We start from the raw sequence: 23,485 nt of genomic DNA, 5'->3' as shown, positions 1-23,485 counted from the left end.
GACCTATATATGCAATTTAAAATTTTTAAATAGCCACAGGTAAAACTAATTTTAAAAATGGATTTTTATCCCAATACGTTCAATGTATTATTATTTCAATATGCAATCAATATACAGAGTTACTGATGAAATAATGTACATTTTTTGCGTGTGCGCTAAGTCTTGAGTACACTCAATTTGGGCCAGCCATATTTCAAGGGATCAAGAGCCGTATACAGTGCTTTCTTTGGCAGCACATAGACTAAAACTGGAATGATACAGAGAAGATTAGCATGGCCCCTGTGGAAGGATAACATGCAAATTTGTGAAGTATTCCACATTTTTCTGACATATATACACCACTGTATATAAAACAGGTAACTAACAAGAACCTGCACAGAGAACTCCACTCAATACTTTGTAACAGCCTATTTAGGAAAAGAATCTAACAAAAATAAAGAGTGGATGTTGTATATGTGTAACTGAATCACTGTGCTGTACCCCTGAAGCTAACACAAAATTATAAATCAACTATACTCCAAAAAAGGTCTTTTTTAAAAAACAGTCACATACAACTGGGGACTTCTGTATTGAATGACACAGCTCTAGAGTAAAGAAGGCTGGGGACTTCCCTGGGGGTCCAGTGGTTAAGATTTCACCTCCCAGTGCAGAGAGTGCAGGTTTGATCTCTGGTCAGGGAACTAGGATCCCACATACTACATGCTTCACGGCCAAAAAAACAAAACATAAAACAGAGGCAATATTGTAACAAATTCAATAAAGACTTTAAAAATGGTCCACATCAAAATAAAATAAAAGAAAGATGACTAAAGAGACAATCACCAAATGAAATGTGGGATCCTGTATTGGAACTGCGTGTCTAATTGGAGAAAGTGTAGACTGCATATAAGATACTATTATTATACGTATGGTAAAGTTCTTGGTAATAATAGTAGTTAGTTATATAAAGTGTTTGTGTGTGTTCAGTTGCTCAGTTGTGTCTGGCTTTTTGCTACCCTATAGATTTTAGCCTGCCAGGCTCCTCTGTCCATGGGATTTCCCAAGCAGGAATACTAGAGTGGATTGCCATGCCCTCCTCCAGGGGATCTTCCCAATCCAGGGATCCAACTTGCGTCTCCTGTGTCTCCAGCATTGCAGGTGGATTATTTACCGCTGAAAGAATGATGCTATTCTTAGGAGACATTTGCTAAAGTAATTGAGTGTCAAGTATAACGCTTGCAACTTACTTTTAAATGGTTCGACAGTGGTGCTAAGTTGATAGAGATTGAAATAGATACAGATATATAGAGGAAGGGTGCAAATATAACAATTGGTGAATCTAGGGAAAGAATATTCAGATATTTATTGTACTGTTTTTTTCCAAACTTTTTTACAGTTTGATAGGCCTGAGAGAAAAAATAGATTATAATAATGATAATGACATTTTAGATTCTTTACCATTTACAGCATATTTTCATATATATTGTGAATTTAATCCTTTCAAAGTCTATGAAGGTAGATATTTGGCATGTTTGACATTTGTTTTATAGTAAAAAAAAAATTTTTTTCTTTGGTGCCTAAACTCATGCCAGGCACGACACATACATTTTCTTTTTTAATTTTTTCAAAGGACTCCCAGAGGCAAGTGGGGTCTCTCCCATTCACAACACCTGACATCTGGGGCTTTGGTAGGTCAGGGGATTGTCAGGGTCACAATCTGGGCAAGCTCCAGAGGTAGGGTTTAAATGCATCTCTGTCCCCTTCTGGGGACTGAGCTCTTTTCTCTCTTTGCCTCCTGTTTGTAAGTCCTGTCTCACAAATGTAGAAATGGGAAGCCCAGAGAAATTAAGTAACTTTTTCAAAGTCACACAGCTGCCAAGGGGCAAAAGCAGAAGTCAAACCCAGTCTTCACTCCTTCTCCAATTCCACAGCTCTTTTTTCACAGCAGCCAAACCAGTGGCATGGCCCCTCCCCTCCAGTGAATGCCCTGAAGTCAATCTGGACTCTAATGGGGTGGCTCATGTGAGAAGAAATCTTGGAGAAAGGGCCCTTGGCACAGGAAATTAGTTGAGTTGTTGAAGTGGTGCCAAGGAAAGGCCCACGATCTAAGAGCAGGCCTCGCTGCAGAGAAGCTTTGTAAAAACAAGAGCACAACTGCGCTAAGTCATCTGATGCTCTGATTAAGAAGCATGAGTTGCCACATCATGTGATGGTGTGGCCATAAGCTCCAGCCCTGGAGACACGACCTGGCACAGATTCCATCACTGGAGTGCTAGGGTTATGTATGGAGGGAGTGCAGTGGGGGGAGCAAGTCAGGACAGTCTCACAACTGTGCTGTATTTTATAAAAGTAAATATGAATACTTTTCCATATTCAATAAAATTTCATTTACATTTTTAAATGAAAACTAAATTTTTCATTTTGATTTTAATGATCTGATTAAAAGACTGGGTGCTTTACTGCAAGTCACAGGCTGGAGAAAAATGAAGTCATTTGTCCAAAAACTCAAATAAGAAAATAGCCATCACAACAGGAATCTGAGGGAACTGTGCATTTTACGTCAGAACAGGCTCAGGGCAGTGAGGACTTCTAAAGGGTGATCATCCCTTCAAGGACCACCCCATTCTTCCCGACTGAGTAGGAGACTCCAGCAGGGGCCCACCAGGGGGCTGTGAAGCTGAGAAGGTCATCTTTCTGTTACTGAGTCCAAGCTCATACTGCTTGCCTCATGACAGGCTGATAAATTGAGAGATGAGTTGTTGGGGCAAGGAACAGCGACTTTATTCAGAAAGTGGGCAGATGGAGAAGATGGTAGACTCGTCCCAAAGAACCATCTTGCCTGGGTTAGAATTCAGGCTCCTTTTATACTAAAAGGAGAGGATGTAAAGTCAAACATTTCCTGGTTCTTGTCTGCCTCAGAAGGGGATGTGTTAATTTCTTCCTCCCTGTAGTCATTCACTGGTGGGCTCGGTCAGGTTGTTTCTTGTGAGATAAACAAAGGTATTTTATCTTAATGCTCATTACCTGGGAAGCAGGGTTCCCAGAGATGGGCAATTGTATATAATTTAAGCTTATAGGCAACATCCCTTAAGTGATTACCTTGTAATAGAATACAAAAGTTCTTCTCTATTACATTCTGAGCGCAGATCTTGAACTACAAATCACTACCTGAACTGCTGGAGGGAACTGACTGGCTGTCCTAGCAGAGTCCTGGATCTTCCCAAACTCAGCCTCCTAAGAGAGCGTGTGTCCTTAGGGAAGCCTGGAATGCACCACGAGACCCTCACCCTGACTGTGGCATAGCCTAGACTGGGAGTCATGATGGCCTCTTTTCTTTTTTCAGTTTTATTGACATATAGTTGATTTACAATGTTGTGTTAATTTCTGCTGTACAGCAAAGTGACTCAGTTATATATATATATATACATTCTTTTTTGTATTCTTTTCCGTTACAGTTCATCACAAGATATTGAATATAGTTTCCTGTGCTATACAGTACGGCCTTGCTGTTTGCACATGCCCACCAGTAGATACCCGCCCCAAGTAGGGTAAACCTGGTGGCAGAAATCAAGGCTAGCAGCCAAGGTCTGTCATTCAGACATCCCGAGTGGATGTGACTGCTGAGTTAATAAATTCTGCAGAACTCTATTTTCATCCTGAACTGGTCTTGTTATACGGTCAAGTTCACCTGAGACTTTCATCCAAACTCATCTGAAAGGGACATGACATGAAGGCTACAAAGACTGGCAGCAAAGGGCTTATGCCAAGACCCTTCCAAAGTGATCTCTAGACTGACCATCAGCGTGTCTTCCCTGTTGTTCAGTTCAAATCCTCATCAAGGTTTTTTTTTCATCCAAATCTTTGTCCTGACAAGCACTAGGAAAAGCATGTCTTACCCAGTTAAGAGCTGACACAAAGGGGTCTCTACCTGTGGGCTGGTGACTCTGCAGCCCAGAAGGGCTCACACTGTCCTGGGTCCCTCAAGTCCCCATTGAGCCCCAAGGTGGGGGACCAGACCCCAGAGGGGTAAGAAGCTTGTGTGGCTCAGAGTCAGAGCAGAATCCTCTGTGCTGGAAAAGACTTCACACTGACCACAACATCTTGTGACTCACAGTACCAAACGCTGCTCCTGGCTGGAGGAAATGATGACACTTCCAACCCTTAGAGGAGATCTGTGGTCGCTGTAATCAGGCTAATACCCTGTTCTGTTTCAGTGACGCATTCAGGGTCACATTTTCCTTTGAACTGAGAAAATTCATGTCAGGCATAATCATATTGCCTCCCTCCTTCTCATTCCCATTCTTACTCTCTTCCCTCCACCACACTGTCTTTTACCCTTTCCTCTGTGTTTACAGGGATGTGAAATTCACATAACACACAATGGACCATTTTAAAGGGTATGACCCAGCAGCATTTCATGCATTCAGAACTGTGCAACCATCATCTCTCTCTGGTTTCAAACCTTTCATCACCCCAAGGACCCCACAGGGAAGAAGGGGTCACTCTTGTTTCCACTTCTCCAAGGCCCTGGCAACAGCCACTAATATGCTTTCTACCTTTATAGATTTGCTTATTCTGGACATTTCATATAAAAGGAAGCATACAATATGGCAGGGGTCCCCCAATTCTGAGATCTAATGCTTGATGATCTGAGGTAGAGCTGATGTAATAATAATAGAAATAAGGCTCACATACAATCAATTTAATATGCTTGAATTATCCTGAAACCATTACCACCCCTGATACAGGGAAAAATTATCCCTGGTGCCAAAAATTTGGGGACCCATATTGAATTCGGGACCCTCTGGTCTGGTATCTTTCACTTAACATTCTGTTTTCAAGGTTCATCCAAGCCGTCGCATGTAACAGTACTTCATTCCTTTCTATGACTGAATAGTATCCCATTGTGTGGATATGTCACAATTTGTTTATCTAGTCATCTACAGATGGGCATTTGGGTGGTTTCCACCTCTTGCCTATTAGGAATAATGCTGCTGTAAACATTCACGCACAAGTGTCTGTGTAGACATGCTTTCATTTCTCTGGGGTGTACACCCAGGATTTTAAGAAACTACCAAATGTTTTTCCAAAGGAGCTGCACCAGTTTGCATTCCCACCAGCAGAGGAGGGTAACACTTTCTTTCATCTGATGAAACAAAACAAAATCAAAACAATTGGCTCATCATAGAATAGTGAGTCTGCTGAGGACGTTTAAATAACCAACCATCTTTCGCAACAGTGATTCACCAAGTGTGGAAAGGTGAACTTGAAACAAACCCGCCCAGCTGGTCCCCAGCTTTCCCTGAAGGGCAGAATAAGATCTTTGAGCAGGGAGAGGCTTCACTGAAAGTTTTCTCCCCTGCGCTGGCTCCCCATTGAATTCTTCTTATTTAATTCTGGCCCATCAACAGGTCAGCTTGGCCGGACACCCACTGAGCACAGAACACTGACCGGGCCAGCTGGTGGGAAGACACACAGAAAAAGATGCCAGGGGTATTTGAGGAGCATACAATAATACAGACCAGTCTGAACAGACCAGACAAGGGATGGCATGTTAGAGCTGCAAAGGATTGTGGGATCTCAACTCAAAATCAGGCACAAGGTTGGAGTTGAGGGAACTGAACCCCCTGGGTCATGGACTCACACCTGGCCAGTCAGAGGCGGGGGATGAGGAGCCAGGCCGGCCCTGGTGAGAGGAGCCCTCATCTACTTTGCCAGGATTCCAGGTTGGTCCCATGAGGCAAGCTGAGGGGTTGGGGAAACACAGATCCCTCAGTCCTGCCCAGACCGACCGGAACCGACTCTCTCAGAAGATCTGTACTCTCGGAAGGTCTGATCAGGAAGTTTGGGGAACCTGCTGCCAAGTGTAAACAAAATGATAAAGCTGATTTAACAGCACCAAAAGTGCCTAGTTCTTGATTTTTAGTGTTGATATGGCCTTACATTTGACTGAAAAATTGGAAGTCATCATGTTTACTTGATACGTGGTTTCTGTTGGAGCTTGCCGTAGGCTCTGATGGTTTAGATAGTCAATCTATGGCACGCATGTGTGTGTGCACACACCCACCCACCAACCCCCCTACACACACACAGAATGAATGGAGGGTTGCCCCACCTCTTTTAACCCAGATTATAGCAACTAAACTTACTGTTCTGTACCTTGCTTTGAAAACAAAACTTAATCCCTTATCTAATCTGATAATAATTATTAAGAAAAAGCCTGTAAAGTAGGTATTTTTTAAATACTGATTTCACAGATGAAGAAACCAAGATTCTATGGGTCTCAGCTACTTGCTTAAAGTCATGAAACCAGTGATGGGCTAAATTGTGTCCCCATGAAAGGTTATGTTGGTGTCCTAACCCCCAGTAGCTTAGAAGGTGATCTTATTTAGAGATAAGATCTTTATAGAAGCAATCAAGTTAAAATGAGGTCATTGCTGCTGCTGCTGCTAAGTCACTTCAGTCGGATCCAACTCTGTGCGACCCCATAGACGGCAGCCCACCAGGCTCCGCCGTTCCCGGGATTCTCCAGGCAAGAATACCGGAGTGGGTTGCCATTTCCTTCTCCAGTGCATGAAAGGGAAAAGTGAAAGTGAAGTCGCTCAGTCGTGTCTGACTCTTAGCGACCCCATGGACTGCAGCCTACCAGGCTCCTCCGTCCATGGGATTTTCCAGGCAAGAGTACTGGAGTGGGGTGCCATTGCCTTCTCCAATGAGGTCATTAGGATCTTATAAAGTGGGAAATTTAGATGCAGATACCCACATGGGGAGAACCTCATAGGAAGATGAAGGCAGAGATCAGGGTGAGAAAGAACACTGGATTGCCACCCACCAAAAGTTGAGGGAGAGGACTGAGACCGATTCTCCAGCACAGCCTAGAAGGAGCCGACCCTGAAAACTCCTTGATCTTGGACTTCCAACCCTCAGAATGGTGAGACAATATGTTTTTACTGTTGTAAGTCAGCCAGCCTGTGGTCCTTTGTATGGCAGCTGCAGCCAACTAATACACCAGCCAAACTGAGAAACCCAGGTCTGTCAGTATCTTATTAGAGCATGCATGACCAACTCAAGGAGCCCGGAGTGTAGTGGGGGACAGATGTGAGCAAAAACACATGGCAGTTCTCTGTCAGCTCTGCGCAAAGACCAGAGGAGCACAGAGTAGGAGTGTGGGGGATGGGAGGCAGGATTTTAGAGGGAATTTCCAGCAGGTGGAGTCTGGATGTGACCTGTGTGCTCAAGTCAGTTCCAGGGTTGTAACCTAGAATGCTGTGCAGCAAGCACATGCAGAGGGCTCATAGAGCTTGCCACACACACACACACACACACACACACACACACACACACACACACACACACACACAGAGGTGTGAACAGTGCCGTGGACAGTGGAAAGAGATGCCCCCTAGGAAGCAAATACAGAGTCCTTGCTCCATTCCATCTCTTGGACAAGTCATATAGTCTCCAAGACTATATTCCAGCTATAAAGTCGAGGACATCATACCTTCCTACCCTAAAGGACCAGACTCCCATTTAAGGTCCATTTATGAGGTTTATGTCTGGGAGAGGGTGGCCTCCTGTGAGGGCAGTGGCTCCCAACCTTGACTCAGCCTGGGGAACTTTTGAACTCTCCAAATTCCAGGGTCCCTCTCCTACAGCCTCTGATTCAGAGCTGCCACATTGGAGAATGGCATGGCAACCCTCTTCAGTATTCTTGCCTGGAGAATCCCATGGACAGAGGAGCCTGGCAGGCTATAGTCCATAGGGCTGCAAAGAGTTGGACACGATTGAGCCACTAACACTTACTTACTTACCAAAGCATATACGTGTGTGCTAAGTCGCTTCAGTGTGCTAAGTGCACACATGTATATGTACACATACACATGCATATACACCTTGCTCAGTTGAAGGGCCATGCTACAAAGGAGTCATGGACAGGTCTGGGTAGACCATGAGAGTTCTGCTGGGGTAAGTGGGGGCCACAACTGCAGGATCCACACCCAGCACATGAGTAAAAATAAACATTGCTATGCCTGAGTTGGGGAAAATTCAGGGCATGGGGATGCTTGCAGTGTGAGGGGTATAAAAGCAGAATCCAGTGAAAGGTGTTTAGGAAGACTTTTGTCACCATGAAATGACATGCCAGGCCCGGTGGCTACTTGGGAGGAGTCATGGGGTCAGAGAAGAGGATCTGATAAGGAACTGTGAGCAGGCTCATCTGAGTGGGGGTCTGAGAGACCTGAGGCAGGTGAATGGGGAGACTGGATATTTGTGGAGAGTGTCAAAGGGAATGTTGACCTAGGTGTCTGAGGCTGGTCTCATTGTGTGCATGCATGCATACCTGTTTAATTGCTTCAGTTGAGTTTGACTCTATGTGACCTTATGAACTATAGCCTGCCAGGCTCCTCTGTCCAATGGGATTCTCCAGGCAAGAATACTAGAGTGGGTTGTCATGACCTCTTTGAGGGGATCTTCCTGACTCAGGGATCAAACCCACATCTCTTTACATCTCCTGCATTGTCAGGCAGGTTCTTTACCACTAGCGCCACCTGGGAAGCCTGGGCTCACTGTGTAGGAATGTGTAAACAGTGACTGGAAGACATTCTGAAATTTTAATCAACGGGAAGGAGTGTTTAATATTGTCAGATACAACAGACATGCTTAATTTAAATAAGCTTGTTTTGGTATTAATTGACTTGCTGACTCAATCACTAGCAATCCATCATGCGTACTAACATGTGGCATCAGAACACAAACGTCAAGTGCATGGTGATGTCCCAAGGCTAGTTCCTCATAAGGAAATGAACACTCTACTGACATGTAGGAGTTGCAGGAAAGTAGACTTAGGGCTCAATAAAAGGGATATTACACTAAAGTCCAAAACATTTCTCTATAAATAGAAATAGCTGACTGATATCTAGGGGAGCAGAGCTGAGTTGGGTAGTGAATTTATCCTAAGTCATTCAAGTGACTTAGGATATTGGGCTTCCCTCATAGCTCAGTGGGTAAAGAACCCGCCTGCAATGCAGGAGACCTCAGTTTGATTCATGGATCAGGAAGATCCGCTGGAGAAGGGATAGGCTACCCACTCCAGTATTCTTGGGCTTCCCTTGTGGTTCAGCTGGTAAAGAATAATCCGCCTGCAATTTGGGAGACCTGGGTTCAATCCCTGGGTTGGGAAGATCCCCTAGAGAAGGGAAAGTCTACCCACTCCAGTATTCTGGCCTGGAGAATTCCATGGACTGTGTCCATTGGGGTTGCAGAGTCAGAAACAACTGAGTGACTTTCCCTTTCACTTTTCATTCGAGTGAAAAACACTAAGAGGTGAACAGAGGCTGTAACCTCTGGAGTGTTTGACCTTGAAGTGTCAGACAGAGGAAGTCAGGTTTAAATTTCAAGTCCCAGGGGTCAAGGCAGGTCAAGTCAAAGCAGCCCTGAAACTAAGTAGGAAAGCCCAGATTTGGAAGCCAATTCAAGCCTGGAGCAGAGCATGATCCAAGGCAGAAGGTCCCAGGTAATTGCTGTGTGTGAATGTGCCATGCGTGGCTGGTGGGTGAGAGAAGCTTACATGTCCTGGCAGAATGGCTACATACTTTGTGACCAGTATGAAATAAGAATTCAGGGTCTCCTTGGTGAAAAGCTGAGAATTTCAGGACAGCAAGAACAGGGACCTTCTTTTTTTTTACCTCGAGATTTTTTTTTTTTAATGTACACCGTTTTTAAAATCTTTATTGAATTTGTCACAATATTGCTTCTGTCTTATGTCTTTGTTTTTTGGCCTTAAGGCATGTGGGATCTTGGCTCCCCAACCAGGGATCAAACCTGCACCCCCTGCATAGGAAGGCGAAGTCTTAACCACTGGACCCCTGCAGGGCCCTTCCCAGTGTGGGTCCCATGCAACTCTAAAGGTCGCTCCCCTGTGAAGCTGATCCTGGCGGGGAAGGAAGGCAGTGAGCTCCTGGCTGTGTGTATTACAGCGGAATCTGGTAGGCCCACAGTGGTCATGCCTGGGCTGGATGAAACAGCCCAGAGAATGCCAACTAAAGCCATCCTGATGCTGAGTCATTCATTCTAGCAGCAAAAAGCACCCTGGGAGTTGGTAGACTGTGTCACATGGTCCAGAATAGTCAGTCGAAAAGACAAAGCCAAGGTCCCTCAAGGCTCATGTCTAACAATCCAATCACAGGCTCTCCCCCGTATCATATTCTGCAGCCTATCCCAGCCGAAGACTACAACTTGGCTGTAATTGAAACAGGAGAGCAAGAACAGTAGCAGTGGTACAAATAGTCTTAGGCAGGTAGGGTTCAGCTGACCACATTCGTGACTTTCCTAAGGTTTCCAATACATTCTTGGTACCAGACATCACAGGCCCTTCATCTCTTCTGAAGGGTCTATTTCCTTTATGTCATGCACGTTGATGCTGACAAGAAGAGGAAGGGTGACAGTGTGGTTATTGGATTCACGCTCTGATGTATTAACACTCTGCCTTGAGAATAGAATATGGGGAAAAGTACATTCAATCTTCAGTCAAATTCAAGAATCTAAGCAAACTGCTGTCCCTTCTCCTCCTGGAAGAAAAAAGATGATCTGCAATGTTGAGGTTAGCGGCCTGCAGATATAACTTAGAGGTCATACTTAGAAGTCAATCTTTTACCCATATAAGAATATACACACATTCTCTAGGCAAGAATACCAGAGTGGGTTGCCATTCCCTTCTTCAGGGGATTTTCCCGACCCAAGGATCAAACCTCAGAGAAGGCAATGGCACCCCACTCCAGTACTCTTGCCTGGAAAATCCCGTGGATGGAGGAGCCTGGTAGGCTACAGTCCATGGGGTCACTAAGAGTCGGACACGACTGAGCGACTTCACTTCCACTTTTTCCCTTTCATGCACTGGAGAAGGAAACGGCAACCCACTCCAGTGTTCTTGCCTGGAGAATCCCAGGGACGGCGGAGCCTGGTGGGCTGCCGTCTATGGGGTCGCACAGAGTCAGACACGACTGAAGCGACTTAGCAGCAAGGATCAAACCTGGATCTCTCGCATTGCAGGCAGATTCTGAGCCACCAGCGAAGCCTATATTTATAAATATATACATGTAATATGTTGCAGGCTTCCCAGGGGCACTAGTGGTAAAAGAACCTGCCTGCCAATACAGGAGACATAAGAGATGTGAGTTCAATCCCTGGATCGGGAAGATCCCCTGGAGGAGGGCAAAGCAACCCATTGTGGTATTCTTGCCTGGAGAATCCCATGGACAGAGGAGTCTGTTGGGCTATAGTCCATAGGGTCACAGTTGGACACGACTGAAGTGACTTAGCAGGCATGCAAAGATGGTGTAAATCCAGTTCTGAGAAAACTATCACATATATGGGAAAAATTGATTTCTCCCATGTCTGCCAGTGGCTGGGGTTGAAATTACATAAGTTCAAGTGTCAACCTCTCCTTCCCACCTAGACTTGCCAAGCCATGTGGTTTGCAAAGCACATTTCTTCCTCATGCAAAGAACCAGGAACTTAGAGGTTAGATAGAAGACCACCAACTGGTTAAAAAAATAAAAAGGAAGAAAAAAAACCACCTCAAAAGATTTTCGAGGCCTAGCTGTCTTGAAGTCCTGCACTGACAGAGCTGCAACATAGTTTTGTATATACTCCAGTGGTATTTTGACTCCAGAATAAGGGTTGGGTGTTCACAGTCTACTTTCTGCCTAGGTCTGATGATGCCTGAGGTTTAGAGAAATCAGACACTGAAACAAACAGTTGGAGAATGTGAAAGGGATCATTCAGGTGTTTCCTCGGATTAAATCGAAGGTTACTCCACAGGTAGTAGCATTAATGATTCACGTTGATAAAGCATCAGTATTTCAGGGCATTTACTATTTTACTTTAACGATTTGTCAAAGATGTCAATGTGTATAGAGAAAGACTGGGAAAATTGCACACACATTTATTTTACTTCTTCACACCAATTGGACATCATTTGTATCTGGTCCATATGACCAGCCTACAGGTACTACTCTTTACAAGAAAGAGGGGCTGAAGTTACAGCTATTTTAGGAGAAAATTTGTATTTTGGATAAGTCTTGAAAAACAAAGCTTACAAAGTCATGGCATGTGTAACTACATGCTTAAAATGACGGTAGAGTAAGAGAAAAATCAAGATAGAAAAAAAAACGAAAATATATTAAACTATTATTTTTCCTGAAAAGTATTCTAATGTTTTCATTTCTCTCTTCAACTCTAAACCCTATGAAAGCCGGGTGGTTGCCATGTCTGTGAAGTGCTGACTGTTGCTTGCAAAATAGGACCCTGTTCTCTAAGAGTAACAGAAGACCTCCAAAGGGACGGAAGAATAAAGTAATGATGGGGTGGTGAACAAGTGTTGGAGCAATAGAGTGCTGATAATTGCACATCATGAAGGTACTTAATGCCACTGAACTGTATGCTTTCAAATGGTTATAGTGGTAGTTTATGTGTGTATTTAAAATTCAGAAATGAAAATAAATAAGAAGCTCAAAGCTTCCCTAGTCCATTGTCAGGTGAGTCCATACAATAGTTCAGATACCATTCCATACCATAGTTCAGACAGAAAAATGTCATGAGCCAAGTCACATCTACTCAAGGAGAAGGAACCCTACATATATCGTGGTGAGCCTGTCAGACTGACGTTATGTCTGACATCACATTGGAATAAAAAAACAACAACTAGACATTATCAAAAGGAAATCCCCTAGACTGGCAAAAGGGTCTGTAGGGGTTGGCGAATTGTGGTCCCCATGTTGAATCCAGCCCTATTACCTGTTTTTGTGTCTTGTGGGAGCTAATAATGGTTTTCATTATTTTCCAATGGTTGAGAAAAAAAATCAACAGGAGAATTCTGTTTTGTGACACATGATCATGACAGGAAATAACTTTTCAGTGCTCCTAAGTAAACCTTGACCGGAACACACCTCCTCTCCATTCCTTTAGGTATTGTCTATGGCACTTTAGAGCCATAATGGCAGATTTCAGTAACAGCAACGGAGACCATACGGCCTATAAAGCCAAAAATATTTCCTATGTGACTCCTTATTTAAGCAGTTTGCTGGCCCTTGCTCTGGAGAGTGGACACTACTGCTAGAAGAAAGTGGGCTCTCCCAGGGGGAGACCCACCTCAGTGTCCAGGCTGGGGGCCACCTTCTTGAAAAAACCTCCCTACAGAGAAATGTTCATCAAAGAGAGAGAATCCAGCTCAGTGCCCTAGAAGGGACTGCTCCATGGGACTGCTGTGGTAACGACACCCCCACCTGCCCTTGCTCCAACATACCCTCACCCACATTGCTTTTTTAGATTGTTTTTGAAGTATAGTTGATTTACAGTGTTGTGCCAATCTCCGGTATACAACAAAGTGACTGAGTTATACACATATATACATTCTTTTTCATGTTATTTTCCATTATGATTTATCACAGGATATCAAATATAGTTTCCTGTGTTATTCAGTAGGACTTTGCTGTTTATTCTTTATATAATAGTTTGCATTTGCTAATCCCAAACTGCCAGTCCTTCCCTCCCCCCAATATCCTTGGCCACCACGAGTCTGTTCTCTATGTTTGTGAGTCTATTTCTGTTTCATAGATAAGTTCATTTGTGCCATATTTTAGATTGTAGATATAAGTGATATCATTTATATGTCTTTCTCTGACTTACTTAGTACCATAATCTCTAGTTGCATCCAGTTTGCTATACTCATTTCTTTTTTGGGGGGGCCAAATCATGAGGCCTGTGGGGTCTGAGGTCCCTAATTGAACCCTGGGTCACAACAGTGAAAGCACCCAGTCCTAACCACTGGACTGCTAGGAAATTCTTACACCCTCATCTACATTATCTGCTTCCTGCTTTCTCCCCTTTCAAAGCTTTCATACATGCATGAAAGTATACCAGCCTCAGGAAGGGGAGGAATGGAAGCACAGCTGAGGACCTAGTTGGTGCCCTGTATTTAAATATTAGCTCTTTGAATCATCCCCACAACTCTCCCAGAAAGTAGGCTTTATTAGCCCCATTTTGTAAATAATATTAGCTACTTCTCCCTCCCTTTTTTCCTGAGTGATTGCCATGGACCCTAGCATTATTCTATGAGCTGTACATAAATCGTTTCATCCTCAGAACAAGTCTACAAATAAGTACAGTTATACTCATTTTGCAATTGAGGTCACTGAGGTCAAGGTATATTAAGTAATTTGTCCCAAGTCACTCAAAAGGAAACACAGGACCAGAATTTGGACCCAGGTGTCTTGACATGGAGCCAGGACTTGAATCACTCAGCTAGTAGGCCTGCTCCTACTGCAAAAGTGCTAAGAGGTTCTTGATTTTGCTAAGGAAACCCAGATGGTAACCACAGAGTGGTTGGCATTTCAAATCAACATATCTTATTACAAATCCCACCTTCTTTCCACCACTCCTTAACCGATCTTATCTCAAGATAATAGCCTTTATTAGTCAAGGGATCACTATCTTTCACAATTCTAAATCTTCTCTTCTGAGGCCAACAATGGGGCGAGCTGTCATGGTCCCCTTCTTTAAGCAGAACTTGACTGGTAACAATGTGAAAACCTGTCCTTTTTCTGATCAGACTGACCCTCCTGATCTGAGTTTGAATAATGATTTTTCAACCAGATATTTTCAGAAATGATACTGGTTTGTTGAAGGAGAGAAAGAAGACTATCAACTCTGTTGTTGCTGTACATAGGACAATGACTAAGAGGATCAGCTTTCTCTGATACATGAAGTTTATCCAGAGATGAGAACTTCTTTGGCTCCAAACAGGCTAAGAAGGCTGGGGGAATGATTGAAGGGAACTGTCTATGTGTGACTGTCCATGTGTCCACATGTGACTCAGGTAGCAAAGACAAATGCTTTTTCTTAAAAAAAAAAAGAGGCATTCACAGGAAACAGTGTAAAGGAGTCAGCAACAGACTCCATTTGAAAAGTTTGCCGGGGACACCAGTTCTGCACTCTGGGTTCCTGGAACTCATATCTGCCTAAAATCGATTGCAACTTGTCAAGAGCTCTTTGGAAGAACCAGAAGCCTTGTAATGATAAGGAAGGCCAGATGCAAAATGCCTGTGAGAAGAAGGAGCCCCTGTTTCTTGTTTCTGGAAGCATCTGGGGGTCTAACTCAGAAGGTAAAGGACAGACTGGACCCCCAAGTGTCTCCTCCTTCACCAACTACTCCTCCTCCCCTCCCACTCTGCTCCTGCCTGGAGTCTGCAGCAGAGACTGCAGACACTCCAGGGCCTTGATTGGGACAGTGAGGCAGAGGATGAATCACCAGAGGCGTTTTGTAGGTGTGTAAATGCTACCTGGATGTAAACAGGAATATAAGACCAAGCTGGCAAGAACGTTTGAGTGAATAACATAAAGGGGGACCATGCAGTTTGCATTTCTAAAGTGGAGAAAAAAAAAAGATCAGAAGCCAGTAAGGTAGCAGTGAGATCCTACTATGTGTATAAGAACTGGTATTCGTTTTAGCTGGCTATAACAGCTTCCCAGGTGGCGCTAGTGGTAAAAAAAAAAAAAAAGAAAAGAAAGAAAGAAAAAAAAAACCCTGCCTACCAATGCAGAAGACATAAGAGATCTGAGTTCCATCCCTGGGTTGGGAAGATCCCTGGAGTAGGAAATGGCAACACACTTCAGTATTCTTGCCTGGAGAATCCCATGGACAGAGGAGCCTGTGGGGTCACAAAGAGTTGGACACAACTGAAGTGACTTAGCATGTGCTATTAATACAAAAATATGTGAGAGCTACTTTTTATTTTAAACTTCCATCATATTCCTTCCCTTCTTGTTTTGATTTTGCTAACACTTACTGAACAGCTAATTTGAACCAGGTCCTGTGCCAGCTTCTAGGAGAATAGAATGAACTGAGCACAGTCTCTGATCACAAGGAGTTCAAATCTAGCATCTCCTACAGACTTCTGAGGGCTAGGCCCTGAGTGTCATATCCAGAGTGTCATACTTGCTGACTTGTGCTTTTGATGGGAGAAGCACAGCGGGCTGGGACTCACAGCTGCCACCCCACGATTCCAGGGCCCCCCGTCTGCCCCTCTGTTCCCCACAACCCACCCAAAAGGTGGAGTGGCTTGGATGGGTCTGTAATCTCAGCCACAAAGAGCAGCCCCACCCTTTGTCCTAGTGAAACTCTGGGTTGTCTTGTAATGATGGCCACACCGCAACCTGGTGCCATCTGATAAGGACAGATTTCAAAATGATGCCCATGACTGATGCCAGCATCAGGCATGAATGTTGACTGACCTACTTGACCTGGGCAGAGTGTTGCGGGCAGGTGCCATAAAGGGGAGGTCAGAACTCACCCACTACCTAGAATAAGGCATGCACTCACTCACTCACACCACACGCTCTCCCCGTTCTTTTGACTCAAGCATTTATGTGACTCCACCCCCACTTTCTAGAAGAGAAAGAGGAAGTGGTCTCAAGCACAGTGCTTCAAAAAATAAACATGAGCAATTCAACAGCTTTGCAGAGAGATCAGTGGGGCAGTGCTGGCTTTCCTCTGGTTCTTGTACAGGAAGAAGCCCAAGGGGAGTTTGAACCAGAGTGATCACTGGTCCTTGGGAGTTGATCAGGAAGGGTCAGGTTTCCTGTGTTTAGAGAGTGAAAGGTGCAGGTCTCATTTGGCAAAAGTTGCTGGTACCCAGCCCATCATATATCAGCCCCATTCCAAGCAGGCAAAGATGTTCTGAAACTCAGCTAGTTCTGCAATCTTTTTCGGGTAACAAAAAAGAAAAGGATGCTAATAACCAAGAATATCCCAGAATGCCTGGTGGTCCAGGCTTCGTGATGAGGGCTTTCCTCATCGCACTGGCTCATAGAATTCTCACCACCACCTTCTGAAGTGATCACCTGCTACAATGTCCATTTCACAAATGGAGAAACCGAGCCTTAGTGAGATTATCCCTTTGCCTAAATGTCATGTATCCCTCGGAGAAGGTAATGGCAGCCCACTCCAGTACTCTTGCCTGGAAAATCCCATGAACGGAGCAGCCTGGTGGGCTGCAGTCCATGGGGTCGCTACGAGTCAGACACGACTGAGCGACTTCACTTTCACTTTTCCCTTTCATGCATTGGAGAAGGAAATGGCAACCCACTCCAGTGTTCTTGCCTAGAGAATCCCAGGGACACGGGAGCCTGGTGGGCTGCCGTCTATGGGGTTGCACAGAGTCGGACACGACTGAAGTGACTTAGCAGCATGTATCCCTGCCTCATGCTCACCCACCTCCTCCTGCAAGCAGGATCGCCCCTGATGTTTTCCTGCATGGCAGAGGAACAAGCACAAAGACTGCCCAGAGGACCCTGGTCCAGTCCAGGGGGCCCTGCCCCTGCCCAGAGGGCCCTAGCCCCGCCCAGGGGGCCCTGCCCCTGCCCAGTGGGCCCTAGCCCCACCCAGAGGGTCTTAGATCTGTAATGCAAGGATGAGAGCAAAGCACATTCATTTCTTTGTACTTGACAACAAAATCTCCCTTCCCAGTTCTTTTTGGACCTCAGGTACATTTGGTTGAGATAACCCTACACCTCAATTCCTGACACCGTCATCCATCCTGGCAACAATTATCTCTTGTTTTATATTTTCCCCCTTCATTCCCCTTCCAAACATCAATTCTTATCCCCATTAGTTTTGCACACTAACATATTTATGCACATGTCCTTGGGTATAGGAGTATACCTGAATGTGGGGCTTCCCAGGTGTCACAATGGTAAGGAATCTGTCTGCCAACGCCAGAGATTCAAGAGACATGGATTCAGTCCCTGGGTTGGGAAGATCCCTTGGAGGAAGAAATGGTAACCCACTCCAGTATTCTTGCCTGGAAAATTCCATAGACAGAGGAGCCATGGCAGGCTACAGTCCATGTGGTCTGTAAAGAGTCAGACACGACTGAGTGATTGAGCACACACATACATGCCTAAATGTACACTCATATATACACGTATACATATGAACACATACATATATATGACATTGTTCTATAAGTGTGTTTTTAAATTCTGTAAGTGATATTGTGCCATCAATTTTATTCTGTGCCTTCTTTCAATGGGCTATGTTTTTAAGTTCTGTTCACACTACTGTTTGTAAACCTAGCTTATTATTTCTGACAGTGCAAAGTATTCCATCCCTGCTCCTCTCACAGTACCTCTGGTGTGAGCTCATGTGTGTGCATTGTGGGCATGTGGGTAATGCTTGTTTATTGTGTGTTAGCACACGCTGAAGTGTATATTCCATGAGAGCAGGAAATGTGTTTTAAGCACAACAGCATCCTCAGCAATTAGAACAGTGCCAGGCTAATAGTGCCAACATTTTGCAAACTCACTTCAGTCGTGTCCAACTCTTTTCAACGCTATGGACTGTAGCACACCAGGCTCCTCTGTTCATGGGATTCTCCAGGCAATAATACTGGAAAAGGATTGCCATTTCCTTCTCCAGGGGATCTTCCCAATCCAGGGATCGAACCCATGCCTCTTAAGTCTCCTAGCATTGGCAGGTAGGTTCTTTACCACTGGTGCCATCTGAACAAAACATTCTTAATAAATGTTTGTTGAATGAATAAGTGAGTACAAATACATCATGGTTTACTTATTTCTTCCTCTGACGAGAAACCCTGAGGTGGTCTTTTATTTCCCGCTACCATAAACACCACACCGAGTAGAGTTGCTGGGCTGGAAGGTGTATTCATATTAAGCTCCCCCTGCATGCCCTCTCATACTTCCTCCCTTCCTCGTTCCCTCCCTTCTCTCTCTCCTCCTTCCTCTCTCTCCCTCCCTCTCTTCTTCCTTACTTTTTTACATATATACCATTCATGGTATACGTAATATACCCCACAGGCAGAGGAAAAGAAGGATATTTATGTTCTTGGAGGCCCCACCTCAATTAACCTTGAATGAAATCTTTCTGAAAGGCATCTCTGCTGAGGCTCTTATTCCTGAGCAGATATCCAGAACCTCTGATCATCTATTTTTAATGCATTTCAATTTGACAAGTATTTATGGAGTCCCTGGTCTATGCCAACCTCTGTGATAGGCAAGGAAGGGGGGAGGGGGCTTCAGGAGCAGACCTAGTCCTCAAAGGGGAGAGGGCACACAGAGAGGAACATACATCTTGGGGGGGGCACCCAGGTGCAGGTGAGGAGGTGTGGCCTTCCGGTCTGTTCTAGAAACCACTGGGTGCAAGTTTGCGAGGAACAGGATATTTACAATTTCGTAGTACCTCCTCACAGATTAAGACTAACATCATGTGCCTCTTGGTGTGATACAGTAAGGAGATATTGTTGTGTAGCATCTCTGCCAAAAGGGCCTCATCTCAACCTAATCATGGAGAATAAATGAGACAGACCCGAATGAGGGGCTCTCTACAAACTCTTTAGAAAATGACAGGAAAGACTGAGCCAGGCCGAGGGGTTGTCCCCCATAAATGGAGATTAAGGTGACTCGGTCACAGTACGCATTGTTCAATTCTGGAACGGAAAGAGCAATGTCTCTAAAGCGGACATTCATTACCGGATCAGTTGGTGAAATTTGAATATGGCATGTATATTAGATCCTATATTGTGTTAATGATAAATTTCCTAACCATGACAATTGTATTGTGGTTATATAAGAGAATATCCTTGTTCTCAGAGGCAAAAGGCAAAATAATGCAATTTAACTCTCAGAGAGTTTAGGAGAAATAACAACAACAGTAGCATATATGTATACAGAGAAACAAAATGATAAAACAATTGTGGCAAAATATTAAAAAATCAGTGGATCTGTGCTATTTAAAACAAAGATGGATGAACCTAGAGGGTATTATGATTAACTCAGACACAGAAAGACAAATATTCTATGTTGTCACTTATATGAGGAACCTAAAAAATAAACTGAATGGATATAACAAAAACAGACTTACAGATGTAGAAAACAAACTAGTGGTTACCAGTGGGGAGAGGGAGAGTGAGGGACAAGATAGAGGTAGGAGATTAAGAGATATAAACTACTATGTATAAAATAGCTAAGCAACAAGGGTATATTGCACAGTACAGGGAAATATAGCCATTATTTTGTAATCACTGAAAGAAAAAAAAGGAAAAATACACCAAAATATTAAGGGCAAAATTGGCTTATGTTTTTGTCTTTTGTTCTTTCTATCAGTGCTAAAAACTAATAAGAATAAAGAATAAAAAAGTTTATAATAGAAAAAGAAGCATATCATCATGTAGAACATTCTGGAATCTGGGGCCCAAAATGTGGTTGCTCTTAAACTCCACTTACTGTATCAGTGGCTGAGAGTAATGAAACAGAAATGAATGACTACAGAAAGAGAGCACGTTTGGGACAGGGAAGTCATTAGGTACAAAACCCGCATAGAGCAGGAAATGCACATACCATAGGAAGACTAGAAACCACAACAGAACATTCTCGAGTTCTAACCTCTTTCCATTTCTAGGCCCTTTCCTGTATTTCATGGTAAATATCACATCCAGAACCATCACTGACATGGAATCCCAAACAGGTTCTTAAAAAGCAAGATAGACAACTCATTCACATTTGGGTCCTGTTTATACTGACAAAATCCTCTGGGTGAGAGGTAGGAGGGCTTGACTCTGTCTGTCTGTCTGTCCTTTTCTGTCTCTACACACACACACAATCACAGCATCACACCATCCAGGGTTCTCTTGGTCTGAATCCCCACCGGCATATATATAACAGCACAATGCTCTGTCTGACATGCTAACCATCCGCTCCTCTGAGAAGCTCTTCTGTTGGGAATGACACAGTTCCCTTGAGTCCCTGTGACAACCACCCCAAGGCAAGAACAGGAACTCTGCTGTTTCAAGACAGATAGGCTCAAAGGGCTATCTTTGACCACAGATGTTCCTTGTGGGGTAGAGAAAGCTGAAGTTGAAGGTTATTTATAGAGAAGGAATATTAGCAACCTAAAAGTGAAATAGCAATCTGGAGGTCAAAGTTCGGTGAAAATGATGATGGATAGGTTGTGGTTGGGAAAATTAGATGGAGATGTCCACAGAAAGAGGAAAGAGTTGGAAAACCTGAAGACAGTATCTTGTAGCCCATCAGCAAAAACTAGTCTGAAAATGACAAGGAACAGGTTAAGAGAAAATGAACTCAGGAATCTGGGCATTTTGGAGGCAACTGACTTAGCTAACTGGAACTGGTTCCTGTTTCTCCTTGGAGCCTGGCTAAGCGGAAGGCAGTGAATTTCCCACCAAGCTTGCTGGGGGCTGTGGTGGGCAAGCTGGATGGGCCTGGCTGTAGGGAGCCAAGGGGCTCAGATATCCTGCAGATACAGCAAAACTTTGGAAGGTAGGCTTCAGGTAATGAAATCTTTGAATCATGTGAATGCAGGTTTAAATTTCTCTCTCTTTTTCTTTAACTCAAGTATAGCTCCTGGTGGCTCAGATGATAGAGAATCTGCCTGCATTGCAGGAGACCCAGGTTCAATCCCTGGGTCAGGAAGGTCCCCTGGAGAATGGCATGGCAACCCACTCCAGTATTCTTGCCTGAAGAATTCCAAGGACAGAGGAGCCTGGCAGGCTACAGTCTGTGAGGTCACAAAGAGTTGAACATGCTGCTGCTGCTGCTAAGTCGCTTCAGTCGTGTCCAACTCCGTGCGACCCCATAGACAGCAGCCCACCAGGCTCCGCCGTCCCTGGGATTCTCCAGGCAAGAACACTGGAGTGGGTTGCCATTTCCTTCTCCAGTGCATGAAAGGAAAAAGTGAAAGTGAAGTCGCTCAGTCGTCCGACTCTTAGCGACCCCATGGACTGTAGCCCACCAGGCTCCTCCGTCCATGGGACTTTCCATGCAAGAGTACTGGAGTGGGGTGCCATTGCCTTCTCCAGTCGGACATGACTGAGTGACTAACATACACACAGTCGATTTACAATGTTGTGCTAATTGCTATACAGCAAAGTGACTCAGTTACACACATATATACATTCTTTTTTATATTCTTTTCCATTATGGTTTATCCCAAGAAATTGAATCTAGTTCCCTGTGCTATATAGTAGGACCTTATTGTTTATTCACTCCATATGTAATTATTTGCATCTATTAACCCCAAACTCCAAATCCATGGTTTAAATGCAGGTTTAAATTATTTTTAGGGAGTTCCTTGGTGGTCCAGTGGTTAAGACTTCACCTTCCAAAGCAGGGGTTACAGATTTGATCCTTGATCAGCGAGCTAAGATCCCATATGCCTCACAGCCCAAAACCCAAAACATAAAACAGAAGTAATATCGTAACAAATTCAGTAAAGATTTTAAAAATGGTCCACATCAAAAAAAAAAAAGTCTTAAAAAAAACAACAAATTATTTTTAGGTGGCTGCCAGTAAAATGTGAAATGTCCTCTGGGACTTGATGTCACACTCTTTAGTTTCAATATCACATTATATCCTTAGCTGCCCTCTGTCTCCACATTGCCCATGAACCTCATCCCAGCACAAATTCTTAAGGTCGTTAAGGTGGACAGTCAAAATTCATGTAAACATCCCCACCGGAGTGAGTAACCATGGGCCCAGCTTCCTCCCAAAGGTGCGTTTATATATTTATGTTAAACAAACAATCACAACCCTTGTGTGTTATCGGCCTGCCTGTGATGAAAGAGAATATTTTGTTGAGGGGGTTGAGTGCCCTGGAAGGAAGTTGCTTAATCTAGGTGGAAACCAAACCCTCACTTTGGTTTCCTTGGGAAATTTTGCAGTAACTGCTTCTCTATAATTAGTGAGCATGGGCCTGACCAAAGTTATCACCTAGACCCCACCTAGCATGGGTAGTTGTGAGTAGTGCCCAGACCAGGGCCATCACAGTGGTTCTCTTTGCCATCCTGGAGCCATGGGTGGTCTGAGTTTTGGATGGAACCACCCAGGCTGGGGGGCTTTCAAATTTTTGTTCTAAGTCGGGGTTTCAGGGGATGGATTGGGAGTCAGGGATTAGCAGATACAAACTGTTATATATAAAGAATGGATAGACAACAAGTTACTACTGTAGAGCACACGGAACTATATTCAAAATCCTGTGATAAATCATAATGAAGAAGAGTATGAAAAAGTAAATGTATACGTATAACTGAATCTGTACAGCAGAAATTAACACAACATTGTAAATCAACTAAACTTCAATTAAAAAAAGAAACAAAAAAAGAAAATCAAAATTTTTTGTAAGTCTACTGTGGATGGAAGGGAAGAGAGAAGAGGAGGAGGGGGAGGAGGAGAAAAATGAGGCTTTGGCTCACAGTGGTATCACTTCCCTCTGTCGCACGTAAGCAGGTCCAGATTTTAATGAGGTTCCTTTAAGAGGTAGTTAACAACCATGGAGCAGTTTTTGCCATTTCACTGATGAGGAAATGAAAGTCCAGAGAGGTTAAGCGACTGGCTTAGGTTGTGAGTTGAGTTGTAACTCAAGTTGTAAGTTACAGGAAGTGGCCAAAGCTGTGACGTCACATCCAGGGCCCCTTCACCA

The 23,485-nt window shown here is 44.0% G+C and overlaps 1 non-coding gene across 1 annotated transcript; it reads left to right on the top strand.

Moving 5' to 3' along the window:
* The first annotated feature begins 217 nt into the window (after nt 1-217).
* LOC145539965 (U6 spliceosomal RNA) lies at nt 218-324 on the top strand. The gene has a single exon (XR_014078102.1). It is a non-coding gene; the product is annotated as a U6 spliceosomal RNA (small nuclear RNA).
* The last annotated feature ends 23,161 nt before the right edge of the window (nt 325-23,485 follow it).

The sequence above is a fragment of the Giraffa tippelskirchi genome, chromosome 2 (assembly GCF_054371585.1).
Source record: "Giraffa tippelskirchi isolate mGirTip1 chromosome 2, T2T-mGirTip1v1.2.pri, whole genome shotgun sequence".
Lineage (NCBI taxonomy): Eukaryota > Metazoa > Chordata > Mammalia > Artiodactyla > Giraffidae > Giraffa > Giraffa tippelskirchi.
This window is presented reverse-complemented; position numbering and strand designations above follow the sequence as displayed.